The following is a 16,311-nucleotide window of genomic DNA, read 5'->3' as shown; positions in this document are numbered from 1 at the left end:
AAATATCAGTGGGGAAGGTAATGAAGTTTAGAGGTAAAAGAGCTACAATTCTGAAAGTGTAGGTTATTTTTTCACAGGAGAGCAGGATACCAATCTGAGAAGTCCAAGCTGATCATAAAGGGGCTTTGAGTGGTAACAAGAGAGCTAAACCCATCAAAAAGGGAATGAATTAAATCCTGGGAGAATAAAGAAGAAGCCCAGGGTAGTTTAGAACATCACCGTCTAGTATTGCCAGTGCAAAAATCTCTGCCTTTTCTAGCAAATCAAGGAGAAAAGAGGGAGTCTTTAGTGTAACACAATGTATTTGGATTGCTATTAGTTATGATTTTTATTCAGAAATGAAAAAATGCAGTATGTGTTCAGAACAAAGCTGATGCTAGACATAAAATACACAATAGTGTAGGTATGCATGTTGCTTTCCATTCCTCTAGAGGGTATGGTTGTACTCTTATGGTATTGAGTTTGAAAGGGCCTGGATTCTCTCAGCTCCTATGGAGATTAGTGGAAAAATCTGAGCGTCCAACAGCCCCGAATGGGGCAAATGATTGTACTAAAGATAAAGAGTCATTTTCTTAATTGAAAAACATTTAAAGTATGGAGTCATATGTGGCCTTCACTAAATTTCTCTTCCCATCTTTTTCCTGTGTTTTTCCCATGTGAAAATGTGGGGAAGGAAACCTGCCCTTGAGTTCTGGTTTGATGATTCTTTATGTAGTGACAGGAATTCAGAGTCATCGTCAAAAAATAAGATTGTTAATGGTTACCATCCATTTGACATCTGTCCATCCATGTACTTCAATGTTTATAAGAGAGATAGATAGCAAAAAGAGACATATAAGAAGGTCACGTTAGAGAAATAAGTAAGGTTAAACTTTGTAACACTGTTTTTTTCATGTAAGTTGCACATTGATGAGCATGGGAACTGGAGATGGGTAATGAACTTCCATTTCTTAGCTTATTGAAGAAACATTGGCTGTATTGTGCATTGACATCTTAGCCTGTTCTTGCTTAGAATTACTTTACACTTTCATTTTCATGCACAGCACATTACAGGAAAGGTTGTTGCAAAGATTTGCACAGTTAATTGCAAAAATTACTTGAATACTTCCATTCCAATATAACACTTCTAATTTCACATTTTAGTAGACAATAGGAAATTTTGAACTTTAAGTTAATTTTTGTAAATATTCATTGGAAAATTTTCAGTCTCTGGATATGAAACTATTCAGGAAAGGCTGAATACAAGTAAATTAGATCTTTTTCCTAGTATTATTCACCTTTTTTGAAGTCCGAAACCAGTATGTTAATAAAAATTTCCAAAAAGCCAAATCCACAAATTATGTGAGTTCACTGGGAACAAATTTTCTACAATAAATCTGGTTCCAGTTCTTACATTTAGGTGTCAATTCATTCACAAATGCCAATTATAAAAATTAATTCTACAAAAAAGATTTTACACTAAAAATTATTGTGGGATTATTTTCTTACATTCCTTCATCATGTCAAAACAGACAGCTATGTCTAAGAATTACTTTAGGAAGGAGGAAACATACTGCTTTGTTTTCCTCACTTTTGTTATCTTCTTTTTCTGTCCTATTCAAAAGTTTGGTATTTTCTATGGGCATCAACTTAATGTTAGGCAGGAGCAGAGCTTCTTGAAAACAATTTTTTGCTTCATCAATATATTGTTTCAAGAGAAGTTGACATGATTCTCAAGGGCTTACGATGGCCACGGAAGAACTGTGGTCTTTCCATACTTGCGAATTTTTTGATCTGTGTTTATCATGGTGTTCATTATATAGGAAGATACAGCATGCGCTTATTAGAAAGAAACACCTCTGCTATCTTGCAAATCTTTTGTTTAAGATCTTCAGCGGAGGCTTCTGAAAAAGAAGGGAGCGAAGCAAACCCAGTATACAGTTACAATGCAAATCATTTTGATATAAAATTCAAATTATCCTGTAATATCACAAAACTTATTACATTAAACTAGGCCCCTGCCAACTCTCATAGCTTCAATCTGAGATTCACCCATTTGTCTTCACAGCCACCTGCCCTACTACAGCATCTACATCTCACATATTTGCACGTGTGACCCATCTGAGAGACTTGTACCTTGGTCTAATCACGGTTGAACTAGGTCATGGTCAACAAGAGTGTTTAACACACATTGTTCTATGCTGGTCAGCTGGTTTACAACATTTCTGGTTCTTATTTGCCATGAAGATAGCAGTTTGAGCCTCTTCTCTTCTCCACACCTTCTCTGAGATATGGAGCAGGACCAGATACACGACAGTTCAAGAACAAAGGAAGAGCCTTGTCTCTGAATAAATCTTGAAACTGAATGGTGTCAACAATTTACTGAAAGGTCAAATAAATAATGTGGGGGTATGTATATGTAACAAAAACTGGCTAGAGAAAGGTCTCTCTTAGAGAAACAATGTTCATCCATGAAGCATTCAGCCAGCATGGAACATCTATCTTGAGGGAGCAATATTGCTGTTAGGTTCATCAAGCTAAAACCCACCTGAAACATTTCCTTTTACACTTTATTTAACATCTGTAGTTCTCTACATGCTGTTTCTCTCACGCAGGTGTGTTTATACAGATGGAATTTATCATAAGTAGAGAGGATGTTAAGTGCAACTGGAATAAATTTGGGTTACCTTTTAATGGCAATTAAATTAATAAATAATTTAAATAGAAAACCCGTTTGAAGTTTTCTTTTAAAGCCACCAGGCAAGGTGTTGCTGAAATGATGCAGAGGCTGAAAATTCTTTCAGTTAATGTTTCCCGATATAGGCAGAAGTACCAATCAGCTGATAATCCACAAGATGCGTGGGTTCCCAGGTGGAGTACTGCTATTTGAGACACTGCTAAGGGAGCCTTAAAGGAAGATGGGAAGTGGACACACTCCACTAGTGTTTCATTGCCACCCACTATCACCACAGCAGCCTTTGTTTGCCAGGGAGAAGAGGGGATTTTTCTTCTGTTTGGTTGGTTTTGGTTTGTTTTTTGGGGTTGTTGATGTTGTTGTTTTCTGGAGATGTGGTACTCTATCAAGGATGATGGGAAAGTCCTTGAAGAAGTTGGTCTGTACGCTCCTGGGTGGTGCGATATCTCTCAAAAACAGATCAGAGACAATGGAGATTGAGAAGTTTTGACACATTCTTCATCTATAATGGACATGAAAACAAGGGGAAGCCCATGGCTCAATGTCACCTCCCACATGAAAATAATGATAGCGCCTGAATGGTTGGTTTGGATGTTGCAGGTGAACCAAGCATTGACATCCAAATACAACAGGTTCGGACAAAAAACAGCTAGTGCAGTTAAAACGGCCTCATTTACCATAATTAACAAATTCAACGAAATGACATTTGAGCAACTGTGAAATAGCCAGGAATAGATTTTAGACTTCCAGCCAGTGTTTCTGTTCCTTTCACTCTTGCATGCCCAGATAGAACAAATATATATCAAAACACAAAAAACAATGTAGTCTGAATGGGGCACAGAAATCGCAGAAATAAAGATATTCATTTTAGAGGAGAGACTCCATAATATTTCCTATCCTGACTGACACCGCTTCAGCTGTAGCAGTATGAATCAGCTAGGTTGAAGACTTTATTTCCATTTCTCACAAGTTTTTATACAGAACCCTTCCCAGCTATGACCTCATATGGAAAAATTACAATAACCTTCTTAGTAACAGTAGGTGAGGACAGAGAAGGGGGAGGAGTTAACAAGGAAGAAAGGAAGAAGATTTAGCTGGGTGCTGATGGTTCTTTTAGTATAAATAAGTTCATAATTTTGTTTTAATTCAGATACTTCAGACACAAAAGAGTTGAAGGAAGAAATGAACTTAACCACAGTACTGCAGATTACTTAGTTAAAATAAAAGCCTCACAATTTATTTAACCCTCCACACATAATTTCTTCCTCTTTTTTTCCTCTATTTTCTTCATTCTCCTATTTACTAGGAAGTATCCGGGTGTCATAAAATATTTCTTTATATGATGTATTGACAAATCCATTCCAGGGTGTGTATTAATGGCCATACATAACTTGACTTTTTTGAAGTCAATATTATAACTCTTGAGAAAAGTGGATGAGGGTTTTGCTATCTACTCAATATTTATTATAAAAAGTGTAATCTTTTACTGTCAAACCTTCTAAGTCTAGTGTAGCATAACCTCTAACGTCTGGGTTGGTGTTAATGAGAGCAAGCAATATGTTTTCCAGTTTAGAAAGAAAAATATAAATAGTGATTTCATTTTTCAAATTATAGAAGTAGCAAAAGAAACACACCATTCTACAGGGAACCACTTACAATACTGATAAATGCTTAAGAAGCAGCAAGATAGCAGCCTTGACACCCTCAGATTGGGAAACATGAATGATGGGCTTGTGGAAGAAATTTAAATTAACGTAAGGAAAGAACTCCCAACTTATTTATATATCAGATATCAAAGGTTAAGGCTATAAACTATTGTTTCAGGCTAAGAAGTCAAAGAAATGGTTACTTAAACCATCAAGTTTGTTTGCACCCACATACCTTCAGCGTGGAAACCTCTACCCTAAAAAGCACAAGGGATGGACTTTCCTTATCCCCATCTGTTTGGTTTTCTATTGTTTCTCTTCTGTTGTTTCACTTTTCGTGTGTACACAGCACACACCAATAACACAGACAGTTGTATTCGTTGTCATCCTCCACTCTTTGCAGAAGAGCATTACCGTGCAAGCGTCCTCCCATACCTGGCACTGTAAGTACAAACAGCCAGCAAATGGGTACACCTCTGAAAGCTGCCAAATTTGCTATACAATTCTTTAAATTGTCACCCGTCACATGCCATGACTGTAACCTAAAGAGAGGGAGGGGAGGGAACAGGCTTATTATTTTAGGATTTGGTTTGGTTTGTCTTTTCATATAAATGCTAGTGTCTTCTGAAAAAAAAAAAAAAAAGCTTATTTAGATTTTTCTTTTTCTCTAGATATTCATTGTGTACTAATAAGTTACTTCTTACTTCCTCTTTCTTTCCGAATTATTTATAGGTTCTACTCCACCCTTTAAACATTTTATCACAACTTGCATATGTTTATGTTGAGGGAAGACAGTAAATTTCTTTAATGAGGTGGTTAGAAGTATAAAAAGTGGAGTCTAAAGGCACCTATTTTCCTAGAAGGTACTTTTATCATTTAGTAGTGCCCTGAGATGTAGAGGAATCAAAATGAATGCATTTTGCATGAAATTTTAGAGAGGATGAAGGCTTAATTCTTTGGAAGTGCATGGGCTGACAAGCAGTCAACTGCCAGACCCACACCAGCTTGAGTAGAAGCATTCCAGGAATTTCTTGACTTTGCATTAATAAAGCTAGAAGGACAAGGAAGAATGGAGATGACAACAGCTGAAGAAGCAATGGAAATTACCACATTGACAGAAGAAACTATGAAGGTAAGTTGAGGTAAAAACTTTGGAAAATATATGCATTAAATTAAATTATTAATATGTTAATAATTAATAATATTAATATTGTCTATTATTATATATTGTTAATTAATGATATTAATGTTATATACTAATTACAATTAATACGCATTAAATATGACTTGATAGGACCTTCTTCATACTGTGAAGTGTCAGATCTCTGGGGGAGGGAGAGAAGGAAGGAAGGAAGGAAGGAAGGAAGGAAGGAAGGAAGGAAGGAAGGAAGGAAGGCAGGCAGGCAGGCAGGCTACTTCTTCATCAACAGGGCTGAGTTAGTTGATTACAAGATGGGTCTGGATGTAAAACAGTCATGAAGAAAAACTAAACACACCCTATGATGACCAAAGCAAATTTTGAGGGAAATATTAATGAGCGCATTGTAATTAGTGTAGTTATACAATACACTGTTGAAGTCTTCTACAGTGCCATTATGATTTTAGATACCTCACGTTCAAGAAAAATCCACTGCAAGTAGAAATTTAGGGAAGGACTATTGTGAATATATGGAAGACTAAGATTAAGTAAGAGAATTTTACTTGGTTCACTTGGCAAGGAAAAAGCTGATAAAAGTTGATAGGAAAGTGTTTGCTGTGTGAAGAGGCATCCGAAGCGTAGCTATCACAGAAGAAGAAAAGCTGTTTGCACAGCGCGTGGCATAGAGGAACAACCAAAAGGAGCAGAGCAGGTCATGAGTATCTGACTGCTGGAAAACAGGTTTCTGACCATTCAAGTTTGGCCTTTCCAGTTCCAGTATCAGGAGAAAAGAGTGGCCATAATACGAATCCTCACAGAATCACAGAATCACAGACTGGTTGAGGTTGAAGGGACCTCTGTAGGTCCCCCAGTTCAACCCACCTGCTAACGCAGGGTCACCAGAGCTGATCACACAGGAAGGTGTCCAGGTGGGTCTGAATGTCTCCAGAGAAGGAGACTCCGCAACCTCTCTGGGCAGCCTGGGCCAGGCTCTGCCATCCTCATGAGTTTATGCAAATGGATTCAATTAGATGACCAACCAGCCTTCATCACAAGTTGTTATATCATTCTCTTACAGGTCACCTTCTGCCTCAGTAACAAGTTCATACCTTTTGTTTCAAGCTTTCTTTTAGCTCCTACTCTTTCTCTTCTTTTCCTCTTCCTGCTTCCCTGTCCTAAGAATTTAAGGGGACACATAATAGAAAGCATCTTATGAGAAATTAGAAATGGATAAAATCTTGATGCCTCTCCATCCTCTTCTCCTTTCCAGCCTAGGAAAAAAATAATGTGCTTAGTGAGAGTGCCAAGGTTTGTATGGGTAAATGAAAAAAAATAAGGTGGGTCATAGACACATCAAGCACCAGTTTCCTAAAATTTGTGAACATTTATGCAACTCTCATTTATCACTTATATTAAGCTACAACATCTTATCCAAATATAAATTGAACAGGCATTTGAGATGAGGTTGGCAGCTTAAAATTTCAGTAATAATTTAGCTCTTTTAAAACAGTAAAAGATTTATGCAAGTAGTCAGAATGATCCCTGATTTTTTATTTTTTTAAATTTTAAATAACTAAATAAATAATTGGCAGCACTGGACATAAAAAAAAAAAAAAAAAAAAAAAACACACACAAAAAAACCAACCCTTGAAAATAAAAGCTCTAGAAGTTTCTCAACAAATCTCCACCAAGTAAGACCATGTATTTATTTGTGTGATATACTGACAAATACACTCCTGTACAATTAAATAGTTTCCGTGGCCAGCTACAATTGCTGATACAGTTGAGCCATAACCCAGCAGGAGGCTGGTATGGTGGAAGTTCTCCATGTGCACTTGTTTGTTTATTTATATTTTATGAGAACTGGTCAACAAGATTTATTCAGGAGGAATAAAAGGCTTCCAGTAAATTCATTCTTGTGGGGATTTGACAGCGTAGTTTGCTTATCCTGTTACATTCAGCCTTTCTGTTGCAGTCCTTTGCATGGTTATTAATTGAGAGGCTAAAACGTTTCTCTTTGATTTCAAAAAAAATGTTATTAGTTTAAAAAAGGTTTTGGAGTAATTTGTGACCATGAGCTTCCTGAACCCAAAGAATCACTATCATTTTACCAAGCTAAGGGCGTTTTCCATTCATTCATCCTTTTGATCAAGATATATTTATCCAAATTAGGACCATGCCTGCCGAAACTCAACAGACAATAACCCTGTATATCCAGTTATTCTCAAACAAGTCTTAAAATAAAACAGCTGTATAATTTACACAGGGAAAGAATGAAGCATATGCATGATTCCAAAACCCTTTGTATAGCAAGGAAGAGATGTGGTTTTATTCACTGTATTTCAGACAAGGCAGGATGATATTTGAACTAAGTACAAATTTTTATGGAATTAATCAGAAGGAGTCCTAGCTTATGACAGGCCGAGATAACATGAGAAATGCATGGGCTGGAGGCTCTAGAAGGGCTAAAACATCATGTAAAACCATCTACTTAGTTACTTCCAGGTCTTGCAGTGCAATGCAAAACACAATGGCAGCACATCCAGAAAAAAAAAAAAAAGATACTACCTCTTGTCATTCTACTGTAAGGGTTCAAAGTTTAAATAAGGCTTAAATCGCTGGTTCTTCCATCACCTTGAAATCTGGTGTTATTTTTGTGCTGCACAAACTACCAAAAATCGATGTAAAATCTTAAAGTTTCTATACCAGAGGCTCTTCAGAAAGCTGTTATTGAAACACCTTAAAGTCTTGTCTTTGTGGAGTCTCCACCTTTGCTGATGTGCATTCACATTTTTGAGATAATTTACTGCCATGCACAGTTGACTCATTCCTTATGTAGTAAAGGCTCAAGGAAAAGGCTTGAACCATGTTTCCAGTTCCCTTCAAATGCTCATCCTACCCAAAATTACAGCAAACCAAAGTCTCAACTTGACTGTGCCAATTGCTGCCTACTCTAAGGGTTTCCAAAACAAAACCAAATTTGCGCAAGTCAGTTCACAGGGTCATAGATGATTTGTCATAGCTCTTTCCAAGCACTGCTCCAACCATTGCCTTCAATGGGGCTGCCTTTGAGCTGCATAGTGACCCCTGTAAATGGGGTTTTCAGGGCATCAAATAGAACTTTTAGGATCTACCACTTCTGCTTTTCCACTTGATCTTCAGCATATAGCGAAAAGCATCAGTCCTTACCCTCACAGATGTCTCTGCTCAGAGGTGGGCGTCACAGGCCTCTAACCAGGGCTGCAACGAAGAGTGATAGAAACCTCAATCAAACACAAGTAGGGATTCCTCAGCATACCAGCAAGTTTTCTTCATCAGCAAGCATGACATTCCAGCAGTTTAAGAACAGCAGTTTCGCTGACTCAGGATCTTTATATCTTGAACTTCAATGTGAATGCCTGGGTCACTTCTCCCTTTTTCTCACATCCATTACTGAAATTTGTTAGATACGCCATTGGTTAGAAAACGTGTATAATATAAGACTGAGTTTTGTTTTGTTTTGTTTTCTGGACCATGTTCTGTTCTAGATTATACCATGAAGCCTTGCTAATTTTGAAGATCAGGGTGTAGGCTCTGCTACTTCTATGTAATGTGGCAAATACTTACCTTCAATTTCTGTGCTTTAGGTAAATTCCATGCATATAACCAAGAGCCTATGGATGACAGGTTTCAATACTTCTGCATGACCTGAGTGAACAGTTACTGACACATAACAAAAATCATTATCACAGCAAAATTATCTCACCTGGTGGGATTTGATTGTTCATTCTCAAAACTACAGATCGGCAGTTTGTCACTTGGGTTATGCACTTCTATTCCTTTGCTTTTTGCTCAAGGCAGACAAAGGAATGCCTCAGTTAAGACTCCCACCTGTGACTTCAGCTTCAACCAAATCTTTAAGCATCTGAGAATATCGATATCTGTGAGCTTTACATATGGCCCAAGTGTGAGTGTATATACATTTGGAAGACTTCAGTGATTTTTGAGGACGACACTCACGTATAAAATGGTGCTCTAGAAGCTGTTCTAGATTTGGACTATACAAATGAACTGTATATGCAAAATGCATATTAAAAAAAAAGAGAAAAAAAAAAGAGTTTTAGATTAATTCAGCAGCTGTAAAACTATATAGTTCTCTAAAGCAGTACTTACGGAAATGTAGGTCATCTAGCAACTGACCATCATTGCACCAGAAGATAGTAAACCACTTGCAAGGCTCTTTCAGGGAGCTTGAGATAAATATTTTAGTTGTTGAAGTGGTCAACTCTGGTAATAATCATGCACCTAGATTAGCAGTCCTTTGGTTTTCATACATAGAAGCCAAGTTCTTCTCCTGTACTACTCTCTTTATCTGACACAATCATTGTGTAGACATTCCCAGGCCGTAGCATTAATTTCAGGTAGTGTGGCCTCAAAAAGTCTTTTTGTCATGTAGAACTAAAATGTTTCACAACATGAGTCCTCAGTGGAAGAAATCAGAGATTTTTTCACTGTCTTATGTTTCCACCCATTTTTGAAGTTCAGAACAGAAAATCTGGATCAGTTCTTAAACTTCTGTGTATGTGTTGAGTGAATAGTCTAAAGCAAGACTGTATAATATATTGCATAAGTTACTTTTTAAACACAATTTACTATGCATCATAAATACACTAAAACTCCCACTATATAAATTTATACCTCAAGATTATATAAGAAACCAGCTGGATAAATCACTATATCTTCAAATAGTATGCATGAAAGCTATGCATAATAACGAAGAGGTTATATATTGTTTCAACAGAAGGCAAAATTATTTAACTGTTTCACTTCTGCGGTACCAACATAAAGCAAATCTCAAGAAAAGGCATCTGTTATTTCATAAATTTGGTATATTTCTAATGCTTATTTGTGACCCACCCACCGCTTTTACAGAAAACAGAAAGACAGGTTTTAAATCCCTGAGTCTCGTATGGAATTTTTGCAAAAAAATACATGCACATATTTGCTTAATATGCAGCCTTATATGTGATATATGCAAGTATTATGCTTTAGAGATCTGAAACAAGCAGAGCACAACCCTCATCTGATCCATCGAGAACTGACAGTGGTGAAGAAGCACAGTTGTAGAAATTGGGGTTCCATTTTTGTTCACCTTCTGCACTACATAGTGATAAAATGCATAAATTCAGAGTCACCAATTATTTTCTGGGGGAAAAAAAAAAGAAAAAGGCACATTTTGAACTTCCTGCTTTTTTACTGAGTTCTGTCTTTTCCAGTTGGAAGGCATTAAAACACAGGCCTCCACTCATGGCTCAACTTCTCTCAAGTTATTGATCCAAAGTGAGACATCGCTATCAGCTGAGCCAATTTTTTCCCATTCTTTGACCAAAACAGAAGTACTTTTCAGCATTATGATAAATAAAGAGTAAATAAAGCATTGCATTAGGAGTTTGTTTACATACACAGGGTATTTCACACCATTAAAGCCCATTGTTTCAGGCTATCAGCAGGTTTGCTCAGCTTTATTAGTTCATATCTAAATGACATTATGAAGGTAGCTTCATGTTGTAGAAGAAGAACTATGACCAGATGATAAAAAGGCAAAAAAAATGCCAGCGATACTAAAAATAAGGTATTTTGTTTAAAATTGTAATATTAGTCATATTAAATACAATACATATTACATTATTATTATAGTTATAGTTAGTAATAGTAATAGTAATAGTAATAGTAATAGTAATAGTAATAGTAATAGTAATAATAATATCATAATTGTTGTTGTTGTTGTTGTTGTTGTTGTTGTTGTTGTTGAACTGGGGGCTCAAAACTAGTAACACCTGAAATTACAGAAGTGTTTGTAATTGATACAAAGCCAGTGCCATCTCCCTGAGCTGGATATCACATAAAGGACATCTGTCATGTCAACATATTCTATAATAAATCTCTTGCGGTCAGCACGGAATGAAAATGGCTATGACATAAGGACATTTATGTTTGGGGGTCGGTGATAACAATATTTTTAATCCAGAGATCTCAAAAACAAAGAAAGCATCCCAAACAAAAGAGAATGCTTGTACCTGGCTTTTTGAGATTTGAACCAGAACAAAGGAGGTCAGTTGGCAGCCAGCCAAATCAGAGGTCCGGTGGTTACAAAAATCAATCCCAGATATATATACTTAGCTCCAGGCTCACCAATCCCAGCTGTCGTATAAGCCCCAGAACACAGCAAGGTACCACATCTAAGTAGATAAACGTTCTGCTCAGGTTGTACTTCACCTGACCACAAACATTAAGGTTGAGAGCCATTCCTAGACAGGTATGAATACGCAAGCTGTAGTGGCTTCTGAACATTCCTCTGAAATAAAAATATAAATAATCAGAGTCATCAACTGCAGGTTTTGAGGTCTAAGAGCCTTTTAAGGCAAATAACACCTTGTGTGGGATCTTTTCCATAGCACAGGGCTATATAGAAAGGAGCGTTACGCTAAACACACAGCAGTGTTATCAGGACCTCAACTGCTCCAGCAAAGAAATCAGGGGCAAGCTAGACTGAAATACACTTCTTTAAAATCAGTTCATAGCTCTGATTAGTCTGAGAGGGCAGATATGGGGGGTTTCAGTTACACTTTTGCTGAAAAAACAGTTTAAACACAGACCTCTTAAGCTCAACAGGTATCAAAGTGATAAATTGAACTGTTGCAGCTGGTCTGCACGTGTGCAGCAAAGTGGAGGCGTGGGACCTGCTGAACATGCTCAGCTAAACCAAGCATGTGGAGCAACATCACAATGGGACAGCACAAACCCACAGCCCACATGCAACAAGGGACAAACCAAGTTTTTACTGTGCATATACAGCAATTCTGTGCAAGGGCAGTAAGATTTTATCCAGGACATCCAGAGATCCAGTATCTCGGTGAAAAGGCTGCAGCCCTGTCTGGTGCAGCGACATTGCAAACGGCCAAGGGTTTATCCATGGCAACAGAGCTACCAATAACTTTTAGGTGGAGTTACACACAGATAACACACACACACTATAATATGTGTTATATAGGTGAACCAATTCCTTTTGGAGTCAACAAAACATACTGAACACATGGTGTAACTTGAAAAAAAGTTCTTCCAAAACTACTTGACTATTAAAAACAAAAAACAAACAAACAAAAACCCAAACAAAAAGTAGCTTTTTCAGACTAAGTGTTGTGCATATTAATTTATAATGAAGAATTTACATGGTAAAGTTAACCAGTCATCGTTTTCCCTGTACTGACTTTCTTAGAAAACACGTCCAGAACAGCTTTCCCTGTAATTTCTAAGATCAGAGGTTTTTAAAACAGGTTTAGAATTTATTATTGATTACTGATCTCCATAACAAATCTTGCCAGTATGTAAAACTACAGTTTTACCCCAGACTATTGAATCTCTCAGACTGAAAACTCATGAAGAGTTTATTTGCAAAATTACATCTTTTCCTGTTACATTATTCCACCATGTCAATGACTGCACCCAAAATGCTAGGAAACCTTTAAAAGTCTGGAATATCAACTAGTGAAATGGAAATACAAAAAAATTGCCAAGCATACTTTCTTTCCTCAGAGAACCTAACTTGGAAATACTGGCTTGTGCACACTCAGGATGATTATATTGAATTTATAGCTGTTAATGTTTTGCATTTGTTGCTAATAAGCCAAGGTACAGCACGTTGACTATCTCCAGTCTAGTGAAGAACTGTGACCCAAAGCCTGATTGGCCTTGCCAGAAGTGGAGAGAGTTCAAAATAAAAACCCAGAAGGCTCCCTTAGAATGTGTAACAGCAATGTGTTTTCTGTCTCAATTGAACTTGGGCTAAATTGTGATCTATTCTGAGCAACAGCCTGCAGATAAGTTTAAAAAAAAAAGTCATCTGGAAACCTTCCTCCCCAAGTGGTGACTTTCTGGAAGGTCTTTCATTTAGAAGCAATTTCTGGAAATTTTCTTGATTAATAAGAGCCTGCGAATAAACTTTAAAATGATGGCTTTGTTATTGCTTTGGCACAATATGTTAACAACACGGCGAGCTCTGCCAGACTGCGAGCGCTCTTTCAGGCGGATTATGTCCTTGTTTACATATCCAGCTGCACTGGGGCCGTGTCCGTGGTGGTGCTCAAACAATGTCCCCAGTGGGGGTGCCCATTAGGGGAGGGTATACTAACCGCCGTTTACTTTGTTTAAATTGAGTGAGAATGCGCAGCGGTCCTCTGATCTTTGGGGGGAAAGTGTTGGAATACTGCACTTTCTGAATCCTGTTTGGGTTTGTTTAATGGGCATGTTTGGACTGCTCAAGAAAAAAAAAATTGCAGTACGCGAGATTGCTCTGCGAAACCACTTCAGAGTGTTTCACAGGGTCTGTATGGAAGTGAGCATAAAGCATAAATACCAGCCAAGTGCCGTGTTATAAAGCCATTTACACTGCACTCCTAAATAAGGATTACATAGGTCAGTAAAAGTTTATAGCGTACCCTTCTTAACTAGACATGGGCCTTCTCTTTGTTTTGTTTCTGCTTGCTTATGGAAGGAGATGGGCTTAGTGCACACGTTTTTGCATGTGTCCTCTAGGACCTTTCCGTTTCCTTCATGAGTATGTAGGTGGAAAACACCTAAATGAAACATACGTGAGGTTTTTTTTTCTTTTCTACACGTGTGTAATATATATTTAAAGAAAGCAGATAAGTGGTTAAAAGAGGGGCAATCAAATCAGTAACTCTACTGCAGAAATATGATAATTTTGCAGTACTGTGCCTATAAACTGTTACTGCTTTCATTTTTCAGTTCCTTACAGTTTTCTACTCTTGAATATGAAAATTTGTAACGGTGAACTTCATTATGTAGCAGGATGAAAATTATTAAGCTAGGGTTACGGTTCAAAAATAGTGCAGCTGAAATGAAGAATTCCCTAGGAAAAAAAAAAAAACCAGGGATTTTGCATCCTACAGTAGGTGTTCAAATGTATTAAATTGTTTTTCCTTTTTGAATGTCTGGGTCTGCTTCTTGCCAGTACACATGAAAAGCTTAGGTGATTAAGCCGTTTAGGTGATGCAGAGAATTACTCCTGAGGCACAGACACATTCAGTTCCCAATTAAACAATGACGAAATACTGTGATGTTTTTTAAATGTTCATGAACGTTGTTGTGAGCAGCAGACTTGGGATGAAATCCTGGCTTTGTTGAAATGAAATGCAGATCTCCCACTGACTTCAGCAGATTCTCCTTTCCCCACTTCTCCCCTTTGCAACCATTTAGCAGCATATCATTAAGACTTGGCTCAGAAACACTTCCTCACCCCCAACTACTCCATCAAACCACTTGCAGCCCCAGTGATTACAGAGGTTTCTTTCTTCCTGGTCTACATGGATCTCATAAAAACAAAAATGAAAAAGTACCAGGGTTTTTGCATTGTCCCTGAGAAATATGTTTATTTCTTATAAAAGAACTGGATATTTGCCAAGATCATTCTTTTCTAGCAAATTATGTACATGGAGCATAGGTCCAGACTGTTCAACTATCCTACTTCATGGGGGAGAAAACCTCATGCCAGAGGAGTGACAAGCTTCAAAGAGCAGGTCTTCAGGAAGACCAGCAACATCTATCATGGGGTATTATGAGGTGACAAGAGTCTGTGGCACCAAAAAAGTGCATGATTGTACCCAAACTGTGGGCAGTCAGAAGATGGGAACCACGCAGACTCGTGTCTGAAGGAGGTCCTTGCAAAGGAGTGTGGTTCATCTCAAGAAGGTTCAAATGCCATTCACCGTCTTTTCCAAGCAATACCAGAAATCTCTGCAAGTGCCAAGTTTGCTCATTACAGTTCTCTCGATCTTTACGAGCATTTCTTTATGTGTCCCGCCCTATGTTTTGCGTTACAGAATTAGTGATGCGCAGAAAATCAAATCCTTTTCCAACCTCGTGGACTTCCCTGGAAATTTTTGTGAGAGGATTAGGGCTAGATTCTAATCTTGTTGTCTGTAAAAGAGGCTGGGGGTACAGGCTGCAGAGACTTACAATATCCCCTCCTAATGACGTAAGAATTAGTTTCTGTTTCTTCCAGTATGAATGTTTAGTATCTTCTGTTCTCTGTGCTAAAATATCCTAATTCTAGCTTTTGTATTAGGCAGGAAAGCATTTTCCTTCATTTTAACATTAGGTTTCAGTTTCCCTATTGTCATACAAAGAGGTGATGCACTCACTAAAATTTCCTAGAACCAGTTTTAACTGGGAAAGCAACCAAACTTTCAGTATAAGAAAGATGGACCTAAAAATCTTGATTTTATATTCCAGATATTAATCATTGATGATAAAGCAATGATGATGTTGGCCAACACTAAAGCTGGCAGAAGATAGTGGAGGGGTAGTTGAAAGGTGAGGAAACCTGCTTAGGCTGAGACAGCAATCAAACTGTTGACCTTCTCACAGAATTAACATCATTACTGACTTATGAAAGATGGGAAGTAAAAACCTTACCAGTAGGGCCATGGGGGCCATAGTTTCCAGCCTTTTAACAGCAGTGTCTCCCTAGGAATGTTTTCCATGTTGATATCCACTCCGTGTTCACCCCATCCCTTCCTCCATCTCTTCTTCAGCCCTGGCAGTGCTGGTGGTTGGTCTGTTTGGCCTGGATGTCTCTCCCCAGGACTCTGGGCATGTCTCAGCCCTTCACTACTTAGAGCTCAGGTTTCAACAGAGGTTATTTTTTGTGAACTGCCCATAGGAAGCTCTTGCCTCACCAATTCATCAGCTGAGTAAGAGCTATTGGAGGATTATTCCCTCAGGTAGTTTTTATGGTTCATTTGTCAGTGTGAAGTTAAACACCAATGGTATAAAGGATCTTTCGGTATTTACGC

Source organism: Nesoenas mayeri (genome assembly GCF_963082525.1).
Source record: "Nesoenas mayeri genome assembly, chromosome: Z".
NCBI classification, from domain to species: domain Eukaryota; kingdom Metazoa; phylum Chordata; class Aves; order Columbiformes; family Columbidae; genus Nesoenas; species Nesoenas mayeri.
This window is presented reverse-complemented; position numbering follows the sequence as displayed.